Below are 21,021 nucleotides of genomic sequence, written 5' to 3'. Positions count from 1 at the left end.
TTATCGAAATTTTTAAGAAGTTTCCTTCCACGAATAGGGCATCATTAATTAGTTAACCTCGAGAAAATAATATGAGACTTTCTGTGGTAATGGTAACTGAAGAGAGATATACCACAACCATATTCAAGTCATAGACGATGAACAGATAATATATTATAATTAGGTAATAGGATAGTAATATCATAATAATAGGGGTATTGATGATCTTTGTGTTAACCCTGTTACGTCTGTTAGGTCTTGTAAGATCGAAAAAAAAGAAGACGTAGACTTGTAAGAATCGGCTAGTTAACATTGCTCGATCTAACAGGTCCGAGCCAATGTTAGATGTTAGGTCGCAAATGTTGACACATGGCTAACCGTTAGGGCGTAGGTGACCAACATGGCAGCCATGAATGTAACAGCTGTTTTTTGTTTACACATTAGTATCTTTTATTCTTAAATAATTAAATGAGACCAATACATTTCTTTTGTTAATTTCTGTCCTGTCCTTATACTCTCATTCATAATAGATACATCCCCTATCCTATAAAGTTGTAGGCTATTAGACGTTAGGATACATATTAGGTATGTTGGCACGAATTGAAGTGTGTCATTTGTTAGTAATTTGCGAGTGCAAAGATAGCATTTTTTTTTATAATTTTTAAAAAATTTTTTTTATTCACTTCTGGCATCTTACAATTTAACACTAAAGAAAACCAAAACAAACAACAACAAGCCTTCAAGGTCTGTTATAGCTCCACAGTTCTAGTCGTATGATTTTAATGTTGTCTTGTAGATTGTCAGTTTGTCTTTCGTTGAAACGTTAGATTTGCGTGACTGCAGTCTGTAGAGTGAGTAGTCGGAAACTTTTAAGGCTTTCATTGTACTTCGGACATTGAAGTAACCAACTTTTCGACCTGAAACCGTTGAAGTATATTATCTGATACGTATGCTTTGTTATTATTTATTTAGATTTTTGTATAAAAAGAACATGGTAGTTTGATCGAACCCTATCATCAAAGTCTCAACTTTCGCTGAAGATGGCGAGAAACCGGAGAGCTTTTAAACGACTAAATCAGGAATGATAGGCAAATCAAAATGATCGGAATATCGACTAAAGGTTTACTCCTCAGACCTCAAAAGACAATCTTACTTTCGTTTTTTTAAATTTTTTTTTACCGTATCAACACAAATTGTTGAAAATATATTTTTTGTTTATTTTATCAAATACTGGTTTTTAGTCAAATATCCATCTTGACGTTTTTGCACTTGTTGAAGACGATATTTAAAAATAAGTTAATAAACACACGGATGATATCCACCAGAACGGCATAGGTCTTAAGATAAACCGCAAAAGGTAAAAATTCGTCAAGACAACGCTGGTGTGTCGCTCGAATATATTATTACGCTCGAAATAATAAATGATATTTTGGCATCCGGAGATCAGCTACAAGATTACATTCATTTCTTTTCACAGTGGTAGAACGAGTTCCAATAGAGCAAAGGAATTATATTTCCCTCCTGGTAGTTAAAGGTTTTATTTTCAAACGGGACACTCGTCCGAGTCAATAAACATTCACACCAGGTACAAGGAGATGGCAATTTAACGCGCATTAAACTTGGCACCTAGAGAGTTTTGTTGACTGTAAGCAGGAGTCGACCATTTGTGGATAAAGTATTAGAAATGTCGACCACTTTTTCATTTATGATCACTGTATGGCTTTGAAGAAGAGAGCAAATTTAGTTGCTACTGCCAAGCTATCGACATCATTAGGGCAAGATAACCTTAAATATGTCTAAAAATGTGTGGTGATTAGTGACCGTTAGTCAATAATTAATTCAGGTAATCGTGAGATGCGGTCTGGTGTGATGTAGGTTTCAGAAAAACATTTTCTTTATCGTGCCAACGTTTCGGTCTTTATTGAGATCATCTTCAGAGCCTGGGATTTACAAACATCGTTTAAAGTTAACAAAATTTTGGGAGGGTAGAATAGTGTAGGTATTATGTTCACTAATTTCGTGGTCCGCTTGACCAATTAATATATTACAATTAATTAAGGTTTTTAGTTGAGATAAAAACGTCAATGGAACGAGCGGGATTCGAACTCACGATCTTCGGCTTAATACGCCGCTGCTGTACCACTTCAGCTATCGTGACCTCGATCCACTCGGACACTAACTTCCCATCTCAACCGCACCTTTTGAATTTTCCTACCTTTTTTTCGAGGTCACCATAGCTCAAGTGGTAGAGCAGCGGTGTATCTAGCGGAAGATCGTGGGTTCGAATCCCGCTCGTGCCAGTAACTTTTTTTATTTTTTTTATTTTTTTTTAGGCCTTATGATCTTGCATATTAGCCATAGTACGAATTCTTGTGTGTTCAAATTGGGGGTTATCGGGAAAAAAGGGGCAGAGGCGACGGTGGGAATCGAACCCACGACCGCGGCGTGAGAGTCACTCATGCTAACCACTCGGCTACCGCGGTCCCCTATCTCAACTAAAAACCTTAATTAATTGTAATATATTAATTGGGCAAGCGGACCACGAAATTAGTGAATTTAATGATTTAAAATGAAGTATACTTCACTAAAGCTCTCCGTGGCCATTTTATTTGTTGTCGAGAATCCAGTCCGATTACACGACATTTGAAAAATGGCAAAAAGGAGGGAAAATTCAAAAGGTGCGGTTGAGATGGGAAGTTAGTGTTCGAGTGGATCAAGGTCACGATAGCTGAAGTGGTACAGCAGCGGCGTATTAAGCTGAAGATCGTGGGTTCAAATCCCGCTCGTGCCATTTACTTTTTTATCTCAACTAAAAACCTTAATTAATTGTAGGTATAATGATTTTTGCAATGACTTATGATTATGGGTATAATCTAGACTGATGGCCAATGGGGTTTATCAACAGCACTTGTCCAATTGAAAACTTAGGACATAGTTCACGTTTCTCATCTGCTCTGACGTTTTGATATTTAAATTTTTGGAATCGCTTGATTTTCATTTTATATTCAATAATAGATTTTACCCAAGTGATAGTCGTAACATCTCACTCTCGTGCAGCAATTTAAAAACAGTTCGATTCAATCTTTATATTTTTGTGGTTCCAAACCGTTTTGATCGCGCGAGAATAGGTCGGCCACGAATGAAAAACGCATTTGGTCGATATGAAAGTCGGTGGATGGGTGAAGGTACGGGAAAGACGCTGACCGTTAGTTCAAAGTAATTCCAAGTCTTGTTTTCCCAGTTCGAACGTCAACTGTAGTTAGGGATATTGGCAAAGTTGATATCGGCTCCAGTGCTCCACCCCCCACCGTAAAATACTTGCAACTTGCTCACATCAAATTTATCTCAGGGCCCTTCATAGAGTTCCGTCTGTCAAGCACTTAATGGTACCAGTTACCGGGAGATAAATGATTCCCAACGTCGATTCCATCAGTATCGGAGATTTGGGCCAACTTTCGAACGGAATTAGAGACAATGCACGTCCGATCACAAGATTAAAACGCAACTTAAAATTGATTCACTCTAAACGCTGAAAGAATCAAATCAAGAATTGCCACTTCAAACCATTCACATTTCTAATTATTGGTTGCAATTTTTTTCATTTTTAAAAATGAATAGCAAGTATGCTTTTGTTGTGCTAGCAAATAATGTAGGTTAATACGACATATATCAGGTATCGGCAGGAAGGTTGGCATTATTGAGGCTTCAAGTAAAGAGATTAGGCAAAGGTTGTGCATTATCCCCTCCTGTTCAACATCTACCTAGACTTTTTTTAAATAATAATTTATTTATAATATGTGCATAGTATTCTTCTTTCTGTCACAACACTTACACTATGACTAGCACCTGCACTCATGAGAAACGCGCTAACGCTGGTACTCCGGAGCCGGTTAATTCTTGTTGTATCAGAAAAAAGTTCCTTTTTCGTGCTTATAAAAATGTTGAGATATTAAATTGTTATTGGCTGCCGCAAAAAATGATATTTCCATAATTGTGAAATTGTTTTCGTATCTATATTAAAGACGAAAATTAAACTTTAGGAAAAAGAGGGTAGATTTTTTGTTGTAAGGGGTGAAGTCAGGTTGCATCAACCTCGACGATGGAGCCCCATTTCGCCTTCGCAACCCCGCAACGTCCATTGAAATCTTTTTTCATTTCCAAGCTTTGATATTTCATTCGTGTGTGTATGTGGTAGGCAATTGGTTCTACCTTTGTTCCCGGATGTTTCTGATAGAAATTAAAAGCTTTTCATCGGGGTTGACAAAGGAAGAATCATTGGTTTAAATTAGAAAGAAAACCTCTGTCGACGAGTCAACCTACCTTACCATTCTCCACATTTTTTGTGTGATGTTTACACACACACTCTCTCTCTCTCTCTCTCTCTCTCTCTCTCTCTCTCTCTCTCTACCTTAGCCAATTAAAATTATCTCTAATAACTAAACTGCTGTCTCACAGTTTTTGACTTTTGTTATATACATGTAAAGTACTACTTTATATTTCTCATCAACAAAGAAGAATCCCCAAAGGAAATAAACTTAAATAGCGTATCGTGACTTCCTTATTATTGCATATAGAGACGCTTAGACACGACGCGGAAGAGCGACATGACGTTACAATGCTGTAAAGTATTTATTGTAAAGTCAGATACGTTTATAAATATAATTCTATAATAAAACTGATGATAATAGATTTACGTTCAACATTGGTTTCCTCTGCTTCCATTTTCAGCTACATCTTGTTACTGTCCTTTAATGTCCATCGGGGAAAAGAAGTGTCAAAATGACCTCATCAGGCGGCACAAACATTGTGCCATTACCACGGCTCCATGCATCTCTAGGATCTTGTCTGCATAGACGGCGGAGGCTGCATAACCATCTGTACTACGGGTTTTTTTTTTCAAAGTCCAACCCCTGCTACATTGGGAATGGATTCGTAGTGGTTCGTAGTGACGCCCCAGGCGGGAATTTAGAGAAGAGGCTGTCCTTCTATCTGCGACCCGAATACTTGCGTATGACCACCGCTATAAACCCGGCCACACGGGATTGGAAGGATCGCCCCATCGAAGCCTATTGCTTTGAGGACACTTAGAATACGCTAATGGAGTCCCTCGAAAACGTGAGAAGTGGCGGATGGGAATGGATAGTGGTCGGTTGTTCCTACTCGAAGTATGTAATGTACACGAATGGCAAACTTTACCGAAGGCAGTCTCCTCTAAGGGGTGGTTAGCAATTACACTTTAAACAACACCACTGTCGGAGCGGATCCGGAAGTTTCTACGCTGGGGAAGCCCCCAATACTCTCGGAGATAGAGTAGCCTTTTCTATCAAGGAAGTGCGAGGAAAACCAGGCTGATATATTTCGGCCTAGGTAGCCCTTTGCGCCCGGCATGCTCAATGCGGGCCTAACCACTCGGAATGGGCAAGTGGGGAGCGAGGTTCGTCTTGGCCCCTCGTGGTTGGGACAGCTTCTACACCAACGCTGCGGTTGTAACACACATCACTCGTATGCGGAGGTGCGTCAGCTCCCATCTTGAGAATCAAAAGGTCCGATAAGGCCATGAGCCAGGTGTGGACGTTAAAGATCCTCATTATCCTTTTAAGGACGACCGAGTATTTGGGAACCTCATTATACCTCTATGTTACAAAAGAGGCACTACATGTGTCACGTCGCAGGCACCGGTCACCTCCAAATATGCGCCTTTCCTAACATCGTAAAAAAATGATATCCAATAATCTTGGGACAATATGAAGAGGATATTAGGAACCATAAACTAAGGAATTAGGAAAAGTACAATACGCCAGAAGGTTACAGAACTTGGGAAATATCATTGAGCATCATCAAGCATAAAGTCCAAGTAAAGTTGAAATCTCAAAAGGACAATTTGTTTAAATTCATTTTTGCTGGCATAGATCAAGGCAGCACTGGATCAAAGAAAGAAGGAAGGAGGTCAAAAAGGACAAAGAAAGCCCCTTTTTGCCGGAGGGTTTTTAAGAAAAAACGGTATATCTCATAACTGGCATTGATAGTTTATTTCGCACTCTTTTGCTCGACTTGGTCTACACATACTCACCCTTTTTCGGCTTGATTAGTCTACTTCTCTATACACGGTGTCTTTGTCGTCTGCACGGGAATTCTTCATCTGCCTTCGCCAAACTTGGATCGTCGGTTCATCGTAGTATCTTCTTCTGCCGTTTTATCTGCACTTCGATCACGTCCGTCTGACCTCTATGTCTTGATAGAGCAGGCGAGGTGAATTTTTGTTTATCATCGTCTAACGTGAATTTTTCGATAATTGCGCCCCCTCAAAATATTTTATTTTCTATTTTTTTCTCCTTGTGCCCTCTCAAGAGAAGAAGGTATTATTCGGTCTCATTATGAACACAGAGACAAAGTCATTTAACCAAAATGTTGAAACGGCAATGCTGGGTTTTATAACGGCTTGTTATCGTAGACGATGTTTAACGTTTTCTTGAGAAGGAGGAAGATGAATTAGTGACCTCTTTCCGGGATATGAATTGTCGGGCCTTTTCCAAATTACGACTTGTAAGCTTAAGTCTGATAACTCTCTCCTCACCAAATTGAACTATTCTCTGCAGGAACTAAATCTTCCGTTGAACAAATACGAAAAGTTCATTACGACCAAAACGGCCCGTACAGATATTGCTTTAACAAAAACACCGAAAAATCAATACACATCAGAATTTGTGGAAAAAAATGTTTATTTCGAAATTCGTTGTACTGTTTGGAAGTCGCCACATTGCTTTCATTATTTTGCGCTGGGGACAATTACGTGGACATTGTTTTCAACCTTAGCTTCAATCATCCTCCCAGAAAATTAACATGAACACCAGCCGCCGGCTATGCAAATTATAAAAATGAAACTTTAAATAAGGTTTATATTAAAAAAAACGCTATTGACGGAAAGAGGCAAATTGATGTTGCTCTACTCTCGTAACCCCCCCTTCTTAGCATTCAGCCGCCTTCTTGCCCTGATAACTGCATTGTGCCTAAATGTCATGTAAATTGGCCCCATCCGCCCTTCTCATGCCCACTTACTCACTTATATTGTTTAAACTTTTTCTAAGCATCCAATTTTATCCTTCGTGTCTCGCGTTTCCAGATGAAATTCGTCGAGTCATTTTCTCGTTTTGGAAAAAATGATAACTTTTTAGAGTAGAGGACGCGCAAAAGCTTTCGTGACAATAATAAGTGGGTGTATAAATATACACGACTAATGACTTAATTTCATGAAGCACTAGATAATGGCCATTATTATATGTAAAGCTTAATTAGAAAGCATGACCAAGTAACATAAATTTGATGAAGGAACGGGAAAGAAGGTCGAAGGGCCAACCAAAGGAATTAAATTCGAAAAATTGAAATAAAATTTCAAAGAGTTTTCTGAGAGCCCAGAACAACTAGTAAGACAAATATGATGATGCCAAAAATATGAGACGCGGTTATATCAAAAAACTAAAAATACCAACGATCTACATTATTATGAAGAAAAAAAAGTACCTCAAGAAACATTTCGGTAAGTTGCAAATTGTGTGTGAATAAAGGATAAATACTATTTTTTGTCAGCAAGGTATGCGTAATTCAATACTTAAAAAGTACAGGTAAAGAAAAATATATTCCCTTTGGAATTGTTGAAATTATTCATCATTAGACTGCCTCTCGACAAACTTCCAGCAAAACAGGAAAGTTTGAGATAATAATATATTCTATTATGTACAATTAAATTAAAATCTATAAGGGTAATCATTTTTATGCAACTGGATAATGAGTTCTGACTAAATAGAGAAAGAATTTGATTTTTTAAAATGAAATTGTATCATTCCAAACAAATCAGTCATTAAAAAATAATGCTCATATATTTAAGGAATTTATCTGTTAAGTTTTATAAATTTAATGAAGGGCGCAAATGACGCAAAGCAAATAAATCCAAGAAATTAAACTTTCCTATAAGTAAAACGAAAAAGAGCAGGTAGTGATTTTAGTTTATCGTTCTTTAAGTAAATTTTCAAAATAAATGGATTTGAAACGTATATATTTTTTTCTCGATTTACATGGCGGAATTGTAAGCGATTTTTCAATTAAATCGTATATGCAACATGTATTCGTACAAAAACAGTACTTACAAAATATTTGCTTAAATTTGTTTTCCAAAATAACAATTTTTCAAATACTAAGAACAGCACGATCCATGAAATTTTTAAAACTGTGGACGGCAGGAAAACGTGGGCGGATGGTCACAGTTGGAACTCAGCATTTCACTGCAACCTTCTGAAGGTAAGACACAGAATAAATCAACCTATAAAAAAAAAAAAAAAAAAAAAATTCTGTCATCGAAACAAAAAATTCGTTTATAATTACGCCTGTCTTGAAAAAAAATATTTTTATTAATGATGGCGATTAGTGTCGTATCTGGGTCTTACCGTATAAAAAGCCTTGGCTTTCCTGCCAAAAATTATCGCTTCAATTAAACAACATCTGTAAACTAATCCGATGTGAAATTTTCTGAAGGGAGACAATTTTAGTCGAGCCGAGAAATTGACAGGCGTTGTTTTTGACAGTTGAACCTTGGAAAGCTCACGCTTTCATCGCTTTCGGTTTGAGGCCGGTCAGGTTTAACGAACGAGGGCCCCGACTGAAATGCAACAAAACGTTTTAAGGGAACCGCTAATTCCGAGATAAATAAACGGATTTTAAATAGAAAAATCTGGACCGGCTCCAACAGTGGCAGTCAGCCACCGCGGATCATTGCAGTTGTTTACGGAATAACCGCTCGGCACAGTCTACAGGGGGCGATAAAATTCTCCCTAAACACAACATATAACAGCGTACGATTAGGAGCACAAGTTTTGTTTAAAACTTCAAATAATATATCAATAACATTTCTACTAATTAATGGGAAATATGATGATCAAACACATCCAAATTTGCTGTATTTTTTTAATTAACTTTTAATTTAGAAACATATATTGAGTTTTTAAAAAAAGATTTTTAATTCATTTTTTTTTTAAAAGATTTTTAATTCATTTTTAAAAAGGTTGAACAACACACTCGCTCCACCATTTATTTTTTCAACATATACTGAACGTATACAGTCACAGAAAATAATTTTTTAATTAATCCTTCGACTGGGTATGGCTTTTCGGGGCTTCGTTGGAAGTTTTAAGCGGGGAACACACTTACCGGATGCAACGCTATGATACTTTACCCGATGCTACCTGACGCCAATCCAAAGTCCAATTTTCCGTAAGATTGTATTACCCCAGTGAACATCTGTCCGATGGTATGCAACGCTACCCAACTCTAGCTGTGCAATCCCCACTGTCCGTTATTTTCGACGGGTAGCATCGAGTACAGTCGAAGACAAAAGAACTGGACACTCATATTTTTATTTAACCTACATGTATTAATGTCGTTATATTAATTACAACATACTTATTTTAATATAAACCAAATTAACTGAGATCGAAAATCCATTAGTTTTTATTTTAAAAAACAAATAATTTTAATGGTTTTGTAGAAAATTGATCAAAACACCGAAATACCATATAATGAATTTAACTAATAATTTATTACACGGTTTTGCTCATAAAATTTAACTAACAATTTATTTCACAGTTTTGCTCATACAATTACACTATTCAACTAGCAATAATCGCATCTCAGTAGAACTTCACTGATTACGATATTGCCACTGCGCAAGGTATACGCGAGAGGTTCTCTGTGGACCCTCTCGTCGTGCTCTTGTTAGAGAAATACGCGGAGCTGGAGCCTCTCGGAAAAACGGTGGTTGTTGTCTGGATTCCCGGACACGTCGGCCTGGAGGGTAACGAACGCGCGGACGAGGCGGCGAAAGCCGGTACGTCCCACCCTCCAGATCGGACCATCGCGATCAGGCCCCCTGACGCTAAACACGCAGTTAAAAATATGATAAAAGAAAGATGGCAGCGTCAGTGGGCGGGGTCGTCGGAGAGGCTCTTGCGAGTCAAGAGCACGACCGGTAGATGGCCCTCAGAGAATCTGAGCAGGAGACGAGGGATCGTCCTCACCCGACTGAGGATTGGCCATACTCGGTTGACACATGGGCACCTGCTTTTGGGCCAAAGCCCGCGCAGGTGCCCTTTATGCAGAGAAAGGTTGCTCGATGTGTCCCACATAATAGAGGCGTGTCATGCCTTGGCTCCATACAGAGAGCGTGTAGGCATGCCGCCGGATTTAAGAAGAGTCCTCGAGCATGGTAGCGAGTTTCAGAGTCCCCTGTTCCGCTTTTTAGGGGAAATTGGGGTTTTTTATTGTATATAGTATGTCTTATGTGTTATGTGTCTATATGTTTTGTCTGTGTGCATGTATTTATTAGCGTGAATGGCGAGGGGTGAGGGTGAATATAACGTCATCATCGCCCCTCGAACGATGAAAGCGGGTGAGTGTGTGTTCGGGGTCGATGGCGGAATATTTATAAAAGTACCCCATCGACCCCAATCTAGTTTAGTTTAAGTGTAGGTCGGTGGAGGAATATCAAGTACTCCACCGACCAAACGGAATGAGTGTACTGTATGGATGTATTTATGTGTATGAATGTATTTATTTGTATGAACGTGTATAGAATATAGACTTAGTGGGGGCTGAAATGACCTAGATGTCGGAAGCCCCGAAAAAAAAAAATTACACTATTTTCGTTGAGTAGTGTCTGAACAGGACACCCATATTTTTTGTATTTTATTTCAAACTAAGTATATGTAATTTTGTCGTTATATTACTTACAACATTCCCATTTTAATGTAAACCAAATTAAACGAGGTCAAAAATTCATACATTTTTATAAAAATTATTTAACTATGACGGTTAGGAAGAAAATTTATGGAAATACTGGAATAACTTTATTTAAAACAATTAAGTTTAACAAACAATTTATTTTATGGTTGTGCTCATAAAATTTAACTAACAATTTATTATGTGGTTTTGATCAAAATAATGCATGTAGAACAAAAGAGGCGTTGCGATTGCGATACTGATTTGTGATACACGCTGTGTGACTGTATAACTACGTGCACACCCTACCAAAACTTGAGGAGGCGTCGGGTAGAATCAGGTAGCGTCGCGTGTGTTCACCTCTTAAAAGAGACCTTCTTTTTACGTACTTCCAGATCTTAAAATCCTACCTACCAGACAGATACTTTTAAGTTAATATCTATCAAATGCAGAGATGCAGATGTACCAAAGGGAAGTATCATCGCCAGAACCACGAACCGAGGCAAAGTCTTCTAGATCACCCGAACGGTGCGGGCCGGTCACCTACTCCATGACGGGAAGCGGCTTCCGCCAGATCTTTCACACCACCGGCTGGGTGATACGAAAAAAGTCCCAGCCACAGTCTGCGTCATGTTCTAACACAGCAAAACCAACACTAGAACCATCTGCCGATAGAGATCCATCCCGCTACGTCTGCCCACTTTCCAGGACGAGTCAACCATATAAAACCGCCCCACCAGCTCCTTCACCTCTTCCTCGACACATCATCTACACGGTATATACTGCAGACATCCCTACTCTTCCTGAAATGGTCATTACCACCTTCTCGGATGAAACCATCGTTCTTTGCTCTCATAAAAATCCTTTCATCTCATCTATAAACATACAAACCCATGTCCCATTCCTTGAGCACTCGTTCAAGCAGTGGAAGATGAGAATAAACATTAAAAAATACGAACATGTCACGTTCACTCTTCGGAGAATAACTATTGCCCCCATCTACTACAATAATATCCATTTCCCACTAGGTAATGTATTCCGCTACTTTGGGCTATGTATTGACTAACGACTTACAAGGAAACCCTCAAACGCGACTCAAAAGACAACAGCTAAACAGACGATTCAGTTTTTTTTAAAGATTGCTTGACAAACGATCAAAACTGACATTTATATAACTATTTTGAGGTCTTCTTGGACATACGGCATCGAACTTTGGCGTTTAACAAACCGTTTCAACCTCAAATGTTTTCAATATCTGCAATCAAAAATCCTTAAACAATCATCAATGTCCCTTTCTATGTATCCAATCTTACTATTCACAATGACCTAAAAACTCAATTTTTCGTTTAAGTAGCGAAAACCCGGTACAAGATGTTTCACAAAAAATTAACCAGTCACACAAACCCTAATGTTAGAAACCTTTCATCCCGCGCCCTTCCGAATAACCCTTCCCGACAGCTGAAGTGTCACTGGTCTCGCGACCTTCTAAGTGAGAGTGAATGACAGTGAAAGCGAATAACGCTAGTGTATCGGCGTGAATACTAATAAGTAGTCTTTTTTTCTGTTTTCTGTTTATTCTTCTGTCCATTTTGTTTTGTTTTACCCTCAAAGATTTTTAAAGAAAAGAAAAAACTTTTATTGAATTGTTTTTTTCTTCTTAAAAGCACAGTGTTAAGTCGAGAAGTTCTCGCCCGGGGAGAAGCTTGGGCAACGACGGACGCACGTCCATCGCTAGTCTTAGGTGTGCCGTGCTCCACCATGCTCGATGGTCTACAGCGGTTTAGGGCGACCGTAAATCTCGGTCGAAGAGAAGATAGTGATCAACAGCGATGTACGACGGCTAGAGACGATCGTTTTATTGGTCTTACCGCACTGCTGAACCGTCATATAACGGCTTTTTTTATTCTTGATATGTAGTCACCGCCAAACGATCCGTAATGCAAAATTTCTGAAACTGTCGTCAGAAAGCTTCAGATGATTTGCCCAGACTCTAGACGTCTATGTGTTACTACCAGAGAGGCATCGAGAAGAAAGGCGACTCTTCTCAAATCAGCATCTCGCTTGGATACTTAAACCAGACGGCTGTTCTTTTCACAAATGACTGCCGGTTTGGTTTGATGCAATAAGATGAATGGACCGTGTGTGGAAAATACGTGGATAAAGGTTTGCTTCATGTATCATGCAGGAGCCAGTTATGGTATGGCGTGGAATCAACGTCCATGCTCGTCCAGAATCGATTATCACACAGAATCGATCTTTGACTGCATGGTACATTGAGGAAGTTCTTCTGAAAGCTGTGGTCGCTCCATTTACTAGCGAAAACTTTGTATTAATGCGTGGTAATGTAGCCCGAGATGTCACCCATGATTTAGAGGATGTCGTGTTTTCCACAATGAATTGGCCATCACGTTCTCCTGAAATTCCTGAAATGAATCCTACAGAACACTTATGGGGCATGAATAAGATATGAGATAGACATAGTTATCTTCGACCAGCAAGCATTAGACAGCTACAGACCGCTCTTTTTGAAGAATTGGATCCTTTTTCACAAGAAGAAATCCGCGCGCTTATTTATTCGATTCCTAGGAGATGTAAGCCAGAAAGTAATACAAGTGATTAAGACAGAAATTAAATTCACTAATTTCGTGGTCCGCTTGACCAATTAATATATTACAATTAATTAAGGTTTTTAGTTGAGATAAAAAAGTCAATGGCATGAACGGGATTCGAACCCACGATCTTCGGCTTGATACGTCGCTGCTCTACCACTTGAGCTATCGTGACCTCGATCCACTCGGACAACTTTCCATCTCAACCACATTTGAATTTTCCCTCCTTTTTGCCATTTTTCAAATGTCGTGTGATCGGATTGGATTCTCGGTGACAAATGACATGGCCACGGAGAGCTTTAGTGAAGTATACTTCATTTTAAATCATTAAATTCACTAATTTCGTGGTCCGCTTGACCAATTAATACATTACAATTAATTAAGGTTTTTAATTGAGATAAAAAATCTCAAAAGGTGGGGTTGAGATAGGAAGTTGGTGTCCGAGTGGATCGAGGTAGCTCAAATGGTAGAGCAACGGCGTAAAAAGCCGAAGATCATGGGTTCGAATCCCACTCGTGCCATTGACTTTTTTATCTAAAATAAAAACCTTAATTAATTGTTACAAAAATTAAATTAGAAGTTGTTAGGTAAAGATTACTCTATCACTAAATCATTTTTCTGTGTTTTGTGAGTTCTTTCAACTCCAACTGTGTCCATCATAATTAAACATTTTGTATTAAAATTCCTTTTTTTTAATCTTGTTTATTAAAAGAAGTATGTTGTAATAAATAAAACGATAAAAATATATATAGTTGAAATATAACAATATACGAGTCTCCGGTTTTGTCATTGAGTGTATTATATATGTAATATAGATTACAACATTTAATAAAGCTAGAGATGTATGTTTGAATCATAACTGACATGTACTAATCGTTGCTAGAAAGATAAACTTGAACATAAAATTTACAAAACTTTATTGGTAGAAATTAATATTACACACTCCGTAATACCAGCAAATGAAACCAACACGTCAGAATTATAGCCAAATGCTAACGTTATTTGTTTTTTTAATAACACCTCATGACGAAAAACCGTGCGCAAATGCTCCAAACCTATTTTCAGAAATCGCCACGTCGAAAATTAATCGGCTACAGTCCTTCGGGCATCGACATCGATTTGTCATTAAGCTATGACAAATAATGGAACAACGGTAATAAATAATGTATTGACCCTTGTATGCACATGCAGGCGCAATCTGCCAGCCGATTTCGCACTGAGTGGGACCATCTGGGAGGACGATTTGGCCCGCTAACTACTTTGAAAAGAATTACAAATTTCCTTTTACGAGGTGTTCAGCTTTATTTGAATGCACTTTAGGCAAAGTGAAAACGGCCTATCGAGAGGCAAAACGATTTCAATCAGCAATAAAGGGATCCATAACACTTAAAATTACGTGCAGCGCATATCAACAAAACTGCCATTACAACAGTTTACTCGTCGACTAACGTTACTTCCCTCATATCCATGATTTGAATCATATAAAATTATAAATTATTTTCAATTAACTAAAATTGTTCTCTTTTTTTTGTATAACGATAAAATAACATTTTAACAAGAATCAATATGAAATTACATCTGAATATATTTTCCAAACTCAACCTGTAATAACAACTGGTTGTAATTAACATAGATTAACAAAAAATTAAATTACAGGCACTGATTTTATGTTTGTAGCTCATCAAGTTTTAAATATTGGCTTTTGCAGATGATTTGGATTTTTTTACGAGGGTTCGCGACAGCAGAGGACATATGAACCCGCAGGATGTCGGTGATTAACAAAAAAATCCCGGTACCTTTACTTTACAGTTAAGAGCGCCTTGTCATCGCCTAAAGCGGGGAACACACTTACTCGATGCAACGCTATGCGACGCTACCCGACGCAAATCCAAAGGCCAATTTTCCATAAGATTGTATTACCCGCGTGCACATCTGTTCTATGCCACGCAATGCTACCCTACTTTACGCTACGCCATCCCCACTGTCCAAATTTTCGTCGAGTAGCATCGAGTACAGTCGAAGACAAAAGAACCGTACACTCATATTTTTATTAATACTTTATGTATTATTGTCGTTATATTAATTAAAACACGCTTATTTTAATATAAATCAAAATAACCGAGATCAAAAATTCATTAGTTTTTATTTAAAAAATTTAATTTTAATGGTTTGGTAGAAAATTGATGGAAACACCGGAATAGCATTTTTTGATATAATGAATTTAACATTACACTGTTTTGCTCACAAAATTTAATTAACAATTTCTTTCATGGTTTTGCTTATAAAATTACAAAATTTGTCGAGTAGCGTCAGAACAGGACAGTCGTATTTTTTGTAGTTTATTTCGAAGTATGTATATGTAATTTTGTCGTTATATTAATTACAACATTCTTATTTTAATGTAAACCAAATTAAACAAGATCAAAAATTCATGAGTTTTTATAAAAATTATTTATTTATGATGGTTAGAAAGAAAATTTATGAAAACACCGGAATAACTTTATTTAAAACAATTAAGTTTAACAAACAATTTATTACATGGATGTGCTCATAAAAGTTAACTAACACTTTATTACAAGGTTTTGCTCAAAATTGTGCATTAAGAGCAAAAGAGGCGTTGCGATTGTGATAGTGATTTGCGATACACGCTGTGTGACTGTACGGCGTGCTCTTGACGTCGCATAGATGTGCACACCCTACCAAAACGTGACAAGGCGTCGGGTTGCATCGGGTAAGCGTGTTCCCCGCTAAGTCTTGCAGCCTCTGTCGCTCCCACCCCCAGCCTAGCTGTTGGAATTTATTCCAACGTCCTCAGGGGTAGGTAATATCTAATTGTTAATTGGGTTTAAAAAGTTTTTTAAACTTCAATGTATTTTATTTATTGCTATCTTTAAAAAATAAATATACATCGAGCAAAAGTATAGTGTTGAACTAATCTGTCAAAGGGGGAGTGGAGAGTAATGAGCCAGTGCTGTTACTCTAATTTTTTTTTTAAATTTAATTGAGAGGATTAAGATGGGAGGTTACGAAGGTTTAAATGTCGTAGAGGATTATAAGGGTGGAACGTTGAGGAAAAGAGTTTGTGCTGGTCTAGAGTGGAAGGATAGTTTACAGTGAAAATGGAGGAATCGTGTGAATTCATTCATCAGCGTGAATGAATTCGTTGTATTTTGGACTATTTGGCCGAGGCACACAGTTCGACTCTGCTACTTTTCAAATGTCGTGTAATCCGGATCCGATTCTCGCGACAAATGAAATGGCCACGGAGAGCTTCAGTGAAGAAATACTTCGTTTTACTTATTAAATCCATTATGTTTCGGGGTCCGATTGACCAAATAACTTTTATTTATTAATCACAGATAATCGAAAAATGGGGAAAAATTCGAAAGGTAGGTTGAAATGGGAAGTTGGTGTCCGAGGGGATCGAAGTCACGATAGCTGAAGTGGTAGAGCAGCGGCGTATTTAGCCGAAAGTCGTGGGTTCGAATCTCGCCCGTGATACGAACTTTTCCATTTCAAACAATACCTTACATAAAATTAATTAATTGAAATAAGATAATATTCACACTTTTATCTATACTGTACCATTACCATCTACCGTGTGATATTTTTATTGGAGTGTGTGGGGAGTACAATTAATTCGTTTGTCGGTCTAGTTTCGTCTAGTATTTTCTAAACACTGTGTACATCGATTGCAAATAATCTAGGTGTGCTGTTAAATTGGTCTAGTTGTAGTATTAACAATATAATTACTACGTCAGTTCTTCTTTTCCTAACGATACCTAAAATTACACATAAATATAATACAACAACAAAGTAATAATTTTACCTTTTCTTACACATGTAATAATATATGATTATAAACATAAGTACAGAAAGTCCTTAAAATTTTTTTTTAAAGACACGAAATCACAACTGACGATGGCGGAAAGCCGACACGCGATTGTTATACCAACACAGCAAAGATAGGCAGATCAAAATGATCGGAAACGACCAATCTACACATTTATTACAACTGACATAAAACCTAATTTTATAAATAGTCATGAAAATGTAGGTTCAACAATCAATTAATATATAGTTTTTGATATTTTTATGAATGTAGAATCCCTGACACAATCGTAATAAAAGCCAAAATCTTGGCGACACTGCTTTCGATTTTTTCAAAAATTTATTCAAAAATATCACTATTAAGTAATTGGCCGATCATGAAAACCTAAGATGTACACTGATTTATCTTTAGGAAAGTTAACATTATTAAAGATATCCAGCAGTATAAACTCATGAATTTCATACTGAACAAAGGAAGAGACAATTACAAAAACGATGTGTCGTTCATGCACCAATGATAAAATTCGGATTTTACTTCTCAGGAAAGGGTTCAAAATTAATTGCGTTGGTGTTCCAAAAGCTTCCCTCATTCGGATGATCGTCTCAGATCATTTTCCTCGTCTCCACTGTCTTGCCCCGTTCACTTCCGCTTCTCATCCTCCTCACGGTCCCACTTCCTTTTCCTTTGATTTTTGTATTATTAATCCTCTGAGTAATTAGGTTGAATTTTTTAATTTCTTTTTATAAGTTATCTTTCGAAATTGAAATCGCTTGTAAACATCAATTCGGTTTTGGAAAGAACCAAGGTCCTAATAATGAAAGTTTGAACAGAATGTGTGGCAATAAAAAGTACCGCTGGATTTGTGGTTCAGCAATTATCAACAGGCCAAGTAAAATTTTTACATTAATCTGAACAGAATTATCTTTTATTCTACAACCTTTTGAAATCGGCTTTAAATATGTAAGTAGAATATAAAAGTACTGAAACAGGACTTCATGGTTTTATACTTTATCCTTACTAAGTAAAAGAGAGACAATTTTTCGGTTGTTGTGCAGTAGCCTGTTCTTGCCAACCAAAAGCAATATAATTATGAGCAAAGACAACATCCCTCCAATTCGCTAGTTTCATAGTAGTAAATAAATTCATTTTTTATCTAGTTAAATTCACTAGTTTCGTGGTCCGCTTGACCAATTAATATCTTACAATTAATTAAGGTTTTCAGTTGAGATAAAAAAATCAATGGCACGAGCGGGATTCGAACGCACGATCATCGGCTTGATACGCCGCTGCTCTACCACTTGAGCTATCGTGACCTCGATCGACTCGGACACTAACTTCCCATCTCAACGGAGGGAAAATTCGAAAGGTGTCGTTGAGATGGGTAGTTAGTGTCCGAGTGGATCTAGGTCACGAACTTCCCATCTCAACGGAGGGAAAATTCGAAAGGTGTCGTTGAGATGGGTAGTTAGTGTCCGAGTGGATCTAGATCACGAACTTCCCATCTCAACGGAGGGAAAATTCGAAAGGTGTCGTTGAGATGGGTAGTTAGTGTCCGAGTGGATCTAGGTCACGATAGCTCAAGTGGTAGAGCAGCGGCGTATCAAGCCGAAGATCGTGGGTTCGAATCCTGCTCGTGCCTCTGATTTTTTTATCTCAACTGAAAACCTTAATTAATTGTTTTTTATCTAGTGTTGTGGGGGGAGCTTGTTCTGGCGGAGGGCACGAACTTATCCAAAGTCCTTTAAATAAGGTTTTTTATCCTTCTCTCCTTGATACATCCAGGACGGATCTCCAGTAGTAGGTGTACCAGGGTACATGGTGCCTTATGCCACGTGCACCGTTCTCGGTTTTCTTAGTCTATATGAGGATGTGATCTTCACGCTGAACAAATCGTACAAAGTGATTTGCTTGTAATGTATAATTGTTTGATAAAAGGTTAAAAACTTATAGGGGCTTAATTCTTCCACCAATCGACTCAGCAGGATCGTCTCTACTGAAAACTTTATACAAACAAATTTAAAAAAAGTCAGTTTTTTTTGGTTTCAAGTGTTCATTTTAAACATTGTGGAGGTTACGATTTTAATGCTTGCGCCAATCGATTCAACAGAGACGTTTTCATAGAAAAACAGTGAAAATACTTACTTAGATTTTTTGTCGCTTTTTTTGGATTTATCTCAAATCTATGAGTTTTGCGAGCTTAATTTTTCCACCAATCGACTTAACAGAGTCAATTCTATTGAAACCAAGTGCAAATCCATCTACTCAGCCTGTAAATCTTTTTTATATTTCTTCTTATAACCCATATTTATAATGAACGTTATTTTCATTTTACAAAAATCACCTAAATTCAATTGAAATTATTATTAAAAAGTTATGGTATTTTGTGAGAAAACCGCCGAAAACCGCCTTTGCCTTCTTCTGAACATACCAACGGATTCCAAGGATTACTCGGTTAACCGAATCGCAAAACCAATTATCCAATGTGCGACGGTGAGCGTGAAAAGATGTCTATTTTGGTCGATAAATTATCTATCATTACACTACTAGACGAGAGGAGATGATGCCGCCCACAGACGAGCATCGCGGAAATCACTCTCGTGAGCGGCCGGTTTTGATAAACGGCGGAAAACCGGTCTAGTCGTCAACAAATGAGAAATAAGGAAATGACCGAAAGTGGGCGTAATCACGGTGGCATCCTCCTCGAGAAATTTATGGCACCTTCATTCAGACGGACGACCCGCTGGAATTGGCATTGACGGCGGGTATGAGATTTGCATAGAGCGCAGTTTTCCCAAACAGGACAAAGTCCTTCTATGGACCTCGTCGCCCACGCCGGCACGCATTGCGATGCAACTCGCGCCCAAGATCCGTTCCTAGAAAATTATACGTCTGATACGATGTTTAACATTAACGCCTTCTCCTTTTTCGGCCGTAAATGATGTAACTTATGCTATCGAATAATAAACGAAATATCAAAAGTAATTTACACGTCCGCTATGGAGGAAAGTCATAAATTATCCCTGCAGTTCAGAGGTTCAGTAAGACTTTGTTTTTAAACATTAGATTGATCAAACTCCTTTTCCGTACAGACTCAAAATTCTTTTTTGTAATAACATATGGCTAGTAATATTTCAATAAATATAAAATAAATTGACTCGGCAAGCCTTAAGAACTACCTCATGCGGTGTTGGCTGTTCGGAGGTCAGACCTCGGTATTGTCCATTATACCCCACACTAAGGTTAAATCATTAGCTATCGACAGTCTGGTCACTCCAGCCGCCAACGCATTGACATTTGAACCTAAACGCCCTCCCGCAATTACAAATACATCTTTATAGACGTACGACCACAAGTATGACGAAGTGCTTGATATTCCTTCCCCACCCCGTGCAAAACGTACAATATGAAATAAAAATTGGCAAAGTTGGTCAGATAAGCGGACTCGTGTTGTTGAAGTAGCTCGGTTTGACGATAATTGAATCGTTGGGGGAGCCGGTTAAATTATGACCAGTTAGCCGGAATCCGAGTCCAACGAATTGGCGAGACTTATGGTCTTTCATATGTTAGCGTTTGTAATAGCCTGGTAGGTGACATCCCCTAACGAAATCGTCCTCCCTCCGATTTGCCCACCCTCTGTTTTTCCTGTTAGCCATCGTTCTTCCTCATTTCTGAGCAAAGAGATAACCGGAGTTATCTCGCTCGGAAGGATCCTATTTAAGAACTTGTAGATCCAATATAGATTGTTGTCAATGGAATACATTTGATTTGCCTTGTTTTATTTACTGCAATGCCTAATAATTTAGAAGTGAAGAAAAAGTCGTCAGTATGAGATAAACA

General features: G+C 37.9%; 1 long non-coding RNA gene and 1 other non-coding gene across 2 annotated transcripts in view; both read right to left on the bottom strand.

The window, feature by feature from the left end:
* The window catches only part of LOC106666846, a 198,505-nt gene that overhangs the window by 25,753 nt on the left and 151,731 nt on the right, over positions 1–21,021 (bottom strand). The gene's annotated exons all lie outside the window — the stretch shown is intronic.
* LOC112128285 lies at positions 9,554–9,700 on the bottom strand. Its single transcript, XR_002910936.1, has one exon. It is a non-coding gene; the product is annotated as a U4 spliceosomal RNA (small nuclear RNA).

Source organism: Cimex lectularius, unplaced genomic scaffold (genome assembly GCF_000648675.2).
Source record: "Cimex lectularius strain Harlan isolate CLEC.00 unplaced genomic scaffold, Clec_2.1 scaffold2, whole genome shotgun sequence".
Taxonomy (NCBI): Eukaryota; Metazoa; Arthropoda; class Insecta; order Hemiptera; family Cimicidae; genus Cimex; species Cimex lectularius.
This window is presented reverse-complemented; position numbering and strand designations above follow the sequence as displayed.